The sequence below is a fragment of the Carettochelys insculpta genome, chromosome 15 (assembly GCF_033958435.1).
Source record: "Carettochelys insculpta isolate YL-2023 chromosome 15, ASM3395843v1, whole genome shotgun sequence".
NCBI classification, from domain to species: Eukaryota; Metazoa; Chordata; order Testudines; family Carettochelyidae; genus Carettochelys; species Carettochelys insculpta.
Window position 1 is genome coordinate 2,467,576 of NC_134151.1, and position 12,298 is coordinate 2,479,873.

Genomic DNA, 12,298 nt, shown 5'->3' on the forward strand with positions numbered 1-12,298 from the left:
AGCCCCCCCCGCCCAGCCTGCCACTCCAGCCAGGGAGCAGCCCCCCCCCCCACACGCCCACCCTGCCACTCCAGCCAGAGAGCAGCCCCCCCCCGCCCACGCTGCCACTCCAGCCAGGGAGCAGCCCCCCGCGCCCACCCTGCCCCTCCAGCCAGGGAGCAGCCCCCCCCGCCCAGCCTGCCACTCCAGCCAGGGAGCAGCCCCACCCTCCCACCCTGCCACTCCAGCCAGGGAGCAGCCCCCCCCACACGCCCACCCTGCCACTCCAGCCAGAGAGCAGCCCCACCCGCCCACCCTGCCACTCCAGCCAGGGAGCAGCCCCCCCCACACGCCCACCCTGCCACTCCAGCCAGGGAGCAGCCCCCCCCCCACCCGCCCACCCTGCCACTCCAGCCAGAGAGCAGCCCCACCCGCCCACCCTGCCACTCCAGCCAGGGAGCAGCCCCCCCCACACGCCCACCCTGCCACTCCAGCCAGGGAGCAGCCCCCCCCCACACGCCCACCCTGCCACTCCAGCCAGGGAGCAGCCCCCCCCCACGCCCACCCTGCTACTCCAGCCAGAGAGCAGCCCCCGCCCCCCCACTCCCACCCTGCCACTCCAGCCAGAGAGCAGCCCCCGCCCCCCCACTCCCACCCTGCCACTCCAGCCAGAGAGCAGCCCCCCCCCGCCCACCCTGCCACTCCAGCCAGAGAGCAGCCCCCCGCGCCCACCCTGCCCCTCTAGCCAGGGAGCAGCCCCCCCCGCCCAGCCTGCCACTCCAGCCAGGGAGCAGCCCCCCCCCCCCGCCCACCCTGCCACTCCAGCCAGGGAGCAGCCCCCCCCCCGCCCACCCTGCCACTCCAGCCAGAGAGCAGCCCCCCCCCGCCCAGCCTGCCACTCCAGCCAGAGAGCAGCCCCCCCACCCACCCTGCCTCTCCAGCCAGAGAGCAGCCCCCCCCGCCCACCCTGCCACTCCAGCCAGAGAGCAGCCCCCCCCGCCCACCCTGCCAGTCCAGCCAGAGAGCAGCCCCCCCGCACCCACCCTGCCACTCCAGCCAGGGAGCAGCCCCCCCCGCCCAGCCTGCAACTCCAGCCAGAGAGCAGCCCCCCCCCGCCCACCCTGCCACTCCAGCCAGGGAGCAGCCCCCCCCACACGCCCAGCCTGCCACTCCAGCCAGAGAGCAGCCCCCCTCACACACGCCCACCCTGCCACTCCAGCCAGAGAGCAGCCTGGGGGAGTCTCTTCTCGGGCACAGCAAGCCGGGCCAGGGGCGCCATGCAGTGTGTGGGAGGGGGAGATGGGGACCCTCAGGCCCCCGTGGGGTGCTGGAATTCCTTGCAGTGCTCTGGCTGCCCCCTCTCCCTTTCGTGCTGGGGCGGCTGTAACCCAGACAGGCGCTTGTGACTGTTGTTTGCCGGGTGCAGCCAGGAACCGGCAGGAAACCTCTGGGAACGGCTTTTGTTTGAGATTAAGGAACACACCCAAATCAGACCAAGCCCCCAGCTCCCCGGAGAGCCCCACATGCGAGTCCTCTGTGCCCCGCTCCTAAGCTGGCCTCACAAGGCTGCTGCTCCTCGGGGCCAGGCGGACTCTGAGCGATGCAGGGAAAGCCAAATGCCGGCAACTCCAAAGCTACCGGCACTGCAGAGGCTTTAGCCCTGGGCCAGCGAGGGCTCCCTGCCGGCCGGAGCAGCTCGCCAAGCCCTGGCACACGGTGGCCATCCCAGGCGTGTTTGCTAGTGAGCTGGAGAAGGGGCTCAGTGGCGCGGTGGCAAAATTGGCCGATGCTGCTAAACAGCTCAGGAGAGTTAAGGGCAAAGCAGAGTGTGAAGAGCTTCAAAGAGCCACCGAAACTCAGCTACAAAACCACCAATCCGTTGTAACGTGGGTGGAAAAAAGCCACAAGGCTGCCATGGGGCAGGGGTGCCTCACTCCTGGGCCCCACCCCCGCTCTGCTCACGGTCTCGCAGGTAGCTCAGGCCCCACCTGCTCCAGCTGCAGTTTGCCCCCACGTCCCTGGGCTGGGGTAGGGCCCACACGGTCACCTGGGCCAAGGGACGCCTGAACACTCCTTGTGGGAGCTCTTCCCTGCCCACGCTGGTTCTGTCACTGCTCACCCTCTGTCCTCACTGCAACTTTCTGCTCTCCTTCCCTTCTCCGGGGGACTTTCACCAGACCTCTGACAGCCTCAGGTGGGCTCAGCTGGCCCTAACTGATGGACAGCAGCCCCTCGTCTCCTGCGTCCCCAGGTCAGCTTCTCCTGGCTGCCCCGAGGTAGCCTCTGTTCTTCAGCCAGGCCATTCTCAGCCAGCCCTCTGGCTGCCCCCGCACACCACTGGAGAGAGAGAGCTTGGCCTCACTGTGGAAAGTTCTCCAAAAATGTCCCTGCAGTGTGCAGCCGCAGTCAGAAAAGCAAACAGGATCTTAGGAGTCATTAAAAAGGATAGAGAAAAAGAGCGGGAACATCTTATTGCCTTTGTACAAATCCTTGGTGCACCCACAGTTTCAATACTGCACACAGACGTGGTGCCCTGTATAAAAAAGATCTGTTGGCATTGGAAAAGGTTCAGAAAAGGGAAACAAAAAGGATTCGAGGTTTGGAACAGTCGCATGTGAAAAGAGAGTAAAAGGACTGGGCCTTTTCAGCTTCGGCAAAAGGAGGCTAACGGAGGATCTGATGGAGGTCCTATACAATCATGACGGGTGTGGGAAAAGAGACTAAGGAGAAATTATTCACTTCTCCCGTAACAAAAGAACAAGGGGCCACCCAATGAAATGAACAGGTGGCAGGTTTAAAACTACTCAAAGGGAAGGTTTTCCTCACGCAGCGCGTGGTCGGTCTGGTGAACTCCTGGCCAGGGGAGGTTGAGAAGGCCAGGACTTCAACAGGGTTCAGTAAAAAACTAGAGACATTCATGGAGGTTAGGCCCATCAATGGCTGTTCGCCAGGCTGGGTAGGAATGGTGGCCCTGGCCTCTGTTTGTCGGAGGCTGGAAATGGGTGACAGGAGAGGGATTGCTTGATGATTCCCTGTTCTGTTCACTCCCACTGGGGCATGTGGCATTGGCCGGTCGGCAGACAGGACCCTGGGCTGGATGGACCTTTGGCCTGGCCCCGTTTGCCGGTCTTAGGTTCTTATCACCTTTCACACTGATTAGGCCCAGCAGCTTCCCAGAAGCACCCAGAGAAGAGGCCTGCAAAGGCAAACGAAACCCTGGGGGAAGCCAGAGGCTCGCTGAGCTGGAGAGCTGTCAGCGCATGCCTGGGACCATGCTGGCCCCCTTGCTCTTTGCTAGTGAATGCTGACGCCAGCGCGTGAGCAGCCTTATGCAATGCCGGAGCAGTTACCAACACTTGGTGCAGGAGCAGGTAAACACCAGGAGGCCGGCATGCACTGGAGCCTGCTGGGGCAGCTTGGTGGACATTGGCCCCTGCTATTGTGATGAAGCAGGAGCGTGGCCAGACAGCACAGGGGCCCTCCACCCGGCATGCCCCTCAGCGCTGGCCCTTCGTAGATCTGTGATCGGGCTGGCTGGTGCCACGCTGGCGATAGCTCTGGGAGCTCTGGGGGTGGCGTAGAGGTGCTGCAGTAGGTCCTGACTATATTCCTCCCGCACATCTACGGGGAGGAACCTGCAGCTGCTATTGCAGGTTAGCTCAGCCCCCTCCATGCAGCAGAGCTGTAGATCCAAGACCCCCGATCAGCAGGAAACTCACGGGAGTGTCTCCGGTGAGACCCCAGACCTTGGGTCCAGATCAGGTCTGCCCCCGGGCTACTGGCTGCGTGCGAGAGAGGCGGAACACCATGCAGGCCTCTGACCTATGGCCAGACACCCCGTCCTGCTCTCCTGTCTCTGAGAAGTCCTGTCTCTGCCCTTTGGTGTCGTGGACCCCTGGCCAGACAGTGTCATGGACCCCTGGCCAGGCTGCAGCTGCCATGAATGGTACACGCTGGCTCATGTGTCTCCCCTCAGGGCACTACACAGAGGCTTTTGCTCCCCAGGGCCATCAGACCAGCCAGTGTGTACCAGGACCATGCTGGCGCCAGAGACTGGGCTGTGTTGTTACAACACACTGACTCACCAACACACACTGCGTTTCCCTGGGCATTTTGCTACAATTTTCTCCAAGAAAACTACCAACAAGCCGCCTCCTTGTGTAAAGTGCAAACACTGCAACACGCCCCTGCAGGAGCCATCACGGGCTGTTTGTACTGTAACCAGTCAGCCTGGGGGAGGGCTGGGGGCAGCCGGTCACCTGGAAGATCACGTGGGGTGTCCTGTTTTCACTGGGGGACCAAAGGGCAGGTACAGGATACTCTGCCCCAGAGCAGCAGCAGTGTGAAACAATCCTGTGCTCATCCTGGCAGCCTCCAACCCCTTTTCGAAACAAACCAGCGGTCCTGCAGCACTTCAAAGACTAACTAAATGATTTATTAGGCGATGAGCTTTCCTGGGGCAGAGCCACTTCTTCAGATCTGGAGGTGGTGCTGTGCTGGAAAGGGCCTGATGGTTTTATGACACAGAGATCCAAAAAAATAAAAATAAAAATAAAGTCAGATGCATAGGACAGGAGTGGGGGGAGCAGGTGAAGGGCGGAAAGGAGGGGAGAGAATTACTGATTGTAAGTGTCCTGACTGAGAGCCTTAGGAATATCAACGATGGGGAAGCTGTCTTTGTCATGCGCGAGGGAACTGCTGTTTCTATTAAGGCCAAGCCTCAGAGTGTCAGATTTAAGCGTAAATGCAGTTCAGATGCCTCCCTTAAAGTCCCTTCGCTTTGCTTGGAAGAAGTTCGGGGAACAGGCCAGCTGGCACTGTGCTGGGAGGAAAGGGGAGATGCGGCCAGGGGCTGTGAGCACTTGGCCAAGGGTCGAGCACTGAGCCCCTGGCTCTGCCCCAGAGGGAAGGACAGGAGAGCCTTACTGACGCCTGCGATGAGCCATGCTGGCGTATGAGGGCGAGAGGCCCCAGGAGAAGGGATCGGTGCTTGGCTCAGCAGTTGGCAGCTGCACAGAATCGAAGGTGAGTTTGGATGGACATCTCGCAAGAGCGTGGGCCTGGCAGGTGTGCTGCCCGCACCCAGGCTGTTCTTCTCCCTTCTGGCCAAGGCAGGGATTGTCTGCCCTGGGACCGGACCTCAGCAGTGCACTGAGGGTGGAGACGGGTAAGTGGTTACCGCTTTCGGAGCACTGCTCCGCTCTGGAAGTGCCGCGTCTGGGCGGACTAGCTACACGTGTGCGGAGTGCGCGAGCAGGTGAGCGGAAAAGAGCGTAGCCCAGCCGGCACAAGCCGCAGGGAGAGCCACCCACCCGAACACGTCTACAAGCCCAGGCTCAGGTTCTGGCTAGAGGCCAAACCCCGCTTCTAGCTACACACGAGTCTCTCAGGCTCAGACCTAGGGACGTAGGACCCAGCAGAGAAGGAGGTTTTAAGCTCAAGTTGGGCCCTAGGGTTCAAGCCCTCCATGTAGACCCAGCCTTGTGAATCCACCAAAAGCATCTCACGCTCTCATGCATCGGCTTCTTTTTGCTCTCCGTTCCCAGAGGCAACAGCTGCAGCCCCTCTTGTGGTAGTGGGGCAGCTCAGCAGGCCAGCACTTAACCTTTCCATTGGCGCCTGATCGCTGGGCTGCAGACACGCCTCCAGGATCCTCCTTGCTGTGACGCCTGAGCCAAAGAAGCCTTTTGCAGCGGGCCCGGCCATGTGGTCATGGCGCACAGCCAGAGGTTGTTAGATCTCTGGTGCGAGGCCTGCAAGACAATGGACTTTAGCAAGAGCAGCTGGAATGAGCGGCCGGCCCAGCAAACAGCAGAGGAGCTGGCAGGGTAGGAAATTTACCCAGCCCTGGCCAGTGTAGGGTGCAGAATAAGCAGCTCAGGAGCAAATACAGGCAAACCAAGGAGCAGAACCACCCCATGTGACTCAGCAACCTCATGCCTGCTTTAGGAGGAGTTTGACTGGGTGCTGAGCGCCGGGTGGTGGTACGTGGTGACCTGGCCAACCTGGATGGCACCCTGCTGGCCCCAGAATCCAGCACGAGACTTATGGGAACCCGCGGTAGGTGCAGAGTGAGCTCAGCAAAGTTATTGAACAGGCAAGCGCCAACCCCCAGGTACACAGTCAGCCACCGACCTCCCTGAGGGATGCAGCTGTGCATTACTGTCCCATAGCCACAGGACTCTGGGTTAAAATTTGCTTCTCGTCTTTCATTAGTTTGATGCCAAAGAGTATAAAATCACACCTCTAAAAATCCTTGCACGGGCTTTTAGCTGTTTTCAGCTGTAGCATGAAATGCTTGGATCTTCAGATACAGAGGCTGTGTCTACACTTGCATTTCTCTTTGGAAAGAGGCACGCAAATGAGGGGAATCAAAAATGCAAAAGGATTGCAGATTTACATATATGGCATCTCATTTGCATATTTGCATATTCTCCTTTCGAAAGCACTTCTTTCGAAAGAAAAAAAGCAGTGTAGGTGCGGCTCTTTCAAAATAAACCCCAGCCTCGAAAGAGCCCTTCTTCCTGAAGCAAAAGAGGAAGAAGAGTCCTTTCGAAGACGGTGTTTATTTTTGAAACAGCTGGGTCTATGCTGCTTTCTTCTTTCAAAAAGAGACTATGCAAATGAAGTGTGAGGCATGCAAATGAGCATTTCATTTGCATTTTCAATTTCCCTCATTTGCATGCCCCTTTTGAAAGGAGAATGCAAGTGTAGGCACAGCCAGAGTTGTTAAAATAAATTCTTTGAAAGATCATCAACAAAAACCACCGGGGGTCAGCGCCCCTTGGTGTCTGATGCCTCGCGCACCGTTTCCTTCCATCTTTCCCTGACCAGTGCGGCGTGGCTGAGTTTCTATTTCGAAAGATCGCCCTCATCTGAAATACACATTTTGCTTTTAATTCCTACAGTACATAAACTTGCTTCCGAAGTCCTCCTGTTCCTCCAAAGTCCTGCTTTAGGAGGAGTTCGACTGTGTGCTGAGCACCGTGTGGTGGTACGTGGCTGTAATTTCTCCCTTCGCCCCCACTTGAAGAGTGCCCTTAAAGGGATAACATCCCTCGTCTTCGAGAGAGCTGAACAAATGAGTCTGCCTTTCTTTACTTCTGACTATTCGATGAGCTGGTTTTGACAGCACCCGCCACCAGAATCGGTGCCTTAGGAAGACAGAAAATCTTTTGTTATGCCTAAAATCTTTGGAAACATTTTTAATGTAAACATATGATGGCACTTCATAAACACACCTATTGTTCTGGAGATCCCAGAAAATAAATTAGCGTTCCCCTTTTCTCAAAGTTTGTTATGAACACACTAAACTGTTTGACTAATTTAAAATAATGCCTGTGTGTTGGTGTGTGTGATGTTTGTAGCAATCTGGAACGATAACTTTCTGAAGGCTTAAGAGTACAATAGAAAAATCAGCTTAGAAATACCGCCTAAGAAAATGTAAACAGAGAAGGGCCAGGGCCTGTGCTCCATATTATTTCATGTTGGGTTCAGCAGGACAACTGACTTGACCTCGCTACAAAGATTTTGCAGATAAATCTCTGACAAACTTGAGGGTGTAGCAAAAACCCGGCGGACAATTCTCATTCCCAAATGCAGTGCTTTTAACTAGGTGCCCTCCACACATCCAGGCTTCACTAGCTGCCTGGGGCGGAAACCAGCTCCATTTATTGTAGAATGAAATTTTAGAAAAGAATTTGTTTGCTTTCTTCAAGTACCATTTCCTACATTTGGGTTCGGGGATTTGGCAGAAGAGGTGGAGCCTGGGCAGAGTGGGGGCGGGGCCTGGGTGAAGCAGGAGCAGAGTATGGACAGAGCTAGCGGCTGGGTGACTTGTCTCCCCAAGCAGCAGTTTCACCCCCAACCCATGACAACTGGCGTTTCAACTTTTGTCCTTCAGGTGCTGGAGGCGGTGGGATAGGATGGCTGGAGGGGGCAGGCCTGGGTGTACACAAGCAGCCCTACCCCCAACCACACATACACACAATGGGCTCTAATGCAATGGCTACCAGTCAGGAAACAGACCTGGGGATCCCCGGGGGGTAGTTCTCTGCAACCACCTGCTCGGTGGGCAGCAGCTGACAAACAAGATAACGGTATTAGCAGGCATCAGGAAAGGGATAGATAAGAAGAGAAAATCCATTGTCACTTTGCAAATCCCTGGTACACCGACACCCCGGACACCGCCTGAAGATCTGGGTGCCCCATCTCGAAAAGGATAGAGAGGTGGATAATGAAAAGGACCCAGGACATGCAGCAGCTTCCCTATCAGGAGAGATTAGAAGGATGGGGACTTGTCAGCGTGGAAGAGAGGCGACTGAGGGAGGCTCTGCTGGAGGGCTATCAAATAAGAAATGCTGGGGAGGAAATGGACGAGGAAGTGCCAGTTACCCTCCCCCCTAGCACAGACCCAGAGACCATCCCATGAAATTACCAGGCATCAAGTTGGAGACAAACAAAGGGAAGTCCTTCTTCACAGCTCACAGTCCACCAGTGGCACTCACTGCTACACCCCTGGTGGCAAGTGAACAAAGGGGGAAGGGGTTGATCCTGCTTTGGGCAGAGGACTGGACTTGCTGACCTCCCGAGGTCCCTTCCAGCCCTAGGAGTCTATGACCCAGGCCTGGCCTCTAGCCTGGGTCCCAACCCAGGGCCCCTGCAGGGAGCAGCCCCTCTCTGCATCTCCTCCAACTCCTGCCATCCATTTCCTGGGCACTTCCCTGTTGCCCCAGCACAGTCTGTGCTGGAAAACATGAAGGCAGGTTATGGGCACGGCGGAGGTGGAGGGCGCCGAGGGGGACACGGTTTGAAACTGGCCCCTCCAGAGACAGTGATGGCACAGGAGGAAGGCGAGAGGGGGCCTGAGGCTGGCCGCAGGACTGGCAGGTGATGGTGCCGGCTGTGCCAGGGTCGGTGCCAGGCCTGTCACTGCGGCTGTAGCCAGAGGGTAATTCTCCATCTCGCCACAAGAGGGCGTCGCTGCACAACTCTGCTTGCGGGCAGGGGGAGTCCCACAGGACCGGCTGCTTTGCACTGCAGGGGCTCAGACCTTTTCACGCAGAGGATCAGCCCCGTGGACCTGTAACGGGCCATCTGCCCCCTCCTCAGCAGCCTCTGGCCTGCCCACAGCCCGCCCTGGGGCCCATCGCTCGGGCTGGCCTGTTGTGGGATAATACTTCTGGGAATTCTGGCTCTCTCTCTTTCACACACAGACACACATGCATGCACACTCACACACACACAGGCACACCCACGCACGCACACACTCATGCACACAAGCACACACTCACGCATGCACTCACACACACACGTGCACACACTCGCACACACACACGCACACACGTGCACTCACTCACACATGCACATACTCACACACATGTACTCACACACACTCACACGTGCACACAGACATGCATTTGCCCTCCCAGAATGCTAGGAATTGGAGGGAATCCTCCTCTGGGTTTGCAATAGGGCTCGGGGCCTGGTCTGGCTGTCACTCAGCCATTCTCCATGCGTCGGGTCCCCGGATGGGTTTGGGGAGACTTACACCCGTCCAGTCACATCCACACCTTGCTCTCCTGTTTTATAGCTCATGCCTCTCTCCCCTCCCCCTCCGCCCCAATCGGTGCATTTCCTGGATCTCCTAGAGCTGCGCCAGTTGAAGACCTCTGGAAAAGGGACTCTGAGTCCTGGGGCACAGGGCACCCAAATCTCCCGGGTGGCTTTGCAAATCCCAGCCGTCCTCGTGCCTGTGTTTGTCCTCTGATAACGCGGTTTTACAAAGGAGCGCACACTGCCGTTGTACGTGCCAGGAGCGGAGTGGAATTGCTCCCTGTTCGTTCCTTCGGCCCTGCACGGGGGCGCACGAGAGAGCAGAGTGGAATGTCATTTGCAATGTCTCAGAGGTGCCTGCAGAGCTGGGGCACGCGTGAGAGTGCTGAATGGGCCAAATCTCTCCCGGGAGGAGCCCCACCTCCATCTGAACGACTCACAAAAGTGTGTGTGAGGGGAAGTGTAAATATTAAACAGCTGCTTCGCTCGCTGTGCTCAATCCACTCAGTGCACTGAACGAGACAGGGGCCTGTGCAGAAGCAACGTGGGATCGGGGACTGAATTATGGCATTGTAACACCCTCAGAGAGGCGGAGATCAAGGGAGGCCCAAGTGCCTGAATGAAAATCAGATTTCCGGAGGGATCTCCGACTTGCTGCCGTTACTGGTTTCTTTCTGCAGGCGACAGCGTGCTGTGAGCGCTCCGTTTCCCAGGTTTGCTTGCAGGATTCCTTCATCGGTTTCCCCAGTTGCTGTGGACGGTCTTTCGCAAAACACCTTTAAAATACAGCAAGAACAGTGATGGAACCCGTTTCTCACTTGACAACAGGCCTGTGGCACCTGGCAGACGGGTTTGGGCCTCGACTTTCATGGGCACAGCCCCATTTCGTGGGTCTTCGCCCGTGAAAGCTGAGGCCCAAATCCGTCTGTTCGTCTGTAAGGTGCCACGGGGTCCTTGTTGTTTCTGCGGACAGACTAACATGGCTCCCCTGTATCTGGGGGCAGGTGTGTATCCTGTTCTGAGCTGCCTCAGGAAGCCAGCTGCAGCGCATAATAGCATTACTGAGCCTGCTCTTCCCATACACTTCTGAGTACAGGAAGGACGAGGGCTACAGGGAGACAGACAGCTCATTTCCCCACCCAGCTCTCGGGGGCGGGGTGGGACTTGGGGAGGAGAGGATCTAATGCTGCAGATGTACCACCCTGAGCTGCTGGGCTCTTTCTGCCCCATCCTCCTCCTGCCCCCTCCCCCTTGAGAATGGTGACACCCATTCCCTCTTGCCTGTCTCCTCCCCAGACGCTTCCGTCAGCCCCACACGCTGCTGTCTGCAGGAGCTCTGATTGCCTGCTCTTTCCCAGGAGGTGGGGAAGTGGAGAAGACAGCCAATCAGAGATGCAGGAACAGGGCTAGAAATAACTCCTGGTAGCCGCCTCCCTCCAGCAGAGACCCACATGGACTTGAGCTGATGACGATGAAGGTAGAGACAGCAGGGAGGTGAACCTCATTAAGTGAGACAGGACAATTTCTATGCAGACTTTTGTACTCCTGGTTGCTGTTGGGGTCTGTTAACTCAGACACCCAGGAGGGCAGATGTCTCTGACAAAGATTCAGCCCCCCAAATCTCACAGCCCATCTCAACACCCACCAATGAGCTCTGCTCACAACTGGAGAAGACAACATAAAAATGCAAAAAACTCAAACCCAGCAACTTTAAAACCTACTGGACTCCCCTGTACTTTATAAAGAACAAACTCTGGCATGATCGCTGTTATTTTATACCCGACCCCACTGGTGTGCGACCCACAGAGACGCCATGCCCCAGAATGCAATGCTGGCTTTGCACTCTGACCATAGCAGGCAGGTGCCTTATCCAGAGGCCAGGATTTTCACAGGTCCTGGGGAGCAGAGCAGGCAAAGCCACTGCCAGCAACTCAAGGGGTAGCTTCCTCTGGGCCTTAACTCACGCCCTCACTATGTCACGTGCCAGGACAGGCAGCCGGAACGCTTCCCACACAGCCCCCCCTGCCAGATGTCACAAGCTGCACCGGGATTTCACTGGAGCATGGCAGCAAACCCCTGGGGGGAAGGATCCTGTGCCGACACAGTTGCATAACGAAGGGAATAGACAGCGCAGAGGCAATCCCTGCAGAGCTGGGAGCCTGGGGTACTATGACGAAACCGTTGTGGCTGTGTTATAACCCCTGCCTGTGAGCGCTGATGAGGCTGGAGAAAAGAATGGCACTCAGCAAACAAACAATTACAACAGCCAGGTCTGGGCAGGAAACAGGGTGTGAAGGGGAGTTGCTTAACCCTGCTGCATTCCTTAGAGACCACAACGGCAGCCCCCGGGCTTTGTAGTCACCCTCTTAATGGGCCTCGGCACCGAAACTGACACCTGGATTTCCGGGCCTGGGAATTCCACGCAGCAGCAGGAGGAACAACCCAGGGATGACTTGGAGCATCTGTTTGCCCAATGCAGCCTCAGCAAGGTTACTAACGAGCCACCTAACGCAAATGGGATCTAGGCTAAACCCAGGACCTGTGGCAGGACCAGACAAATCTGGGGGTCACCCACGGAAACACAGTGAACCTGCATATGTGCTTGGGGGTCAGCAGAACCAGTAAAATTTGAGAGGGGCTGGAAACGGAAGGAGCCATGAGCATGAGGTGTCGGCGCGGATCTCCCTGTGGATGTGGCCCTTGAGCTAGGCGTGGTGGTGGGCTTATTATTGTGGCTGAAGATGGAAAGGGCTGTCTTCCCAGC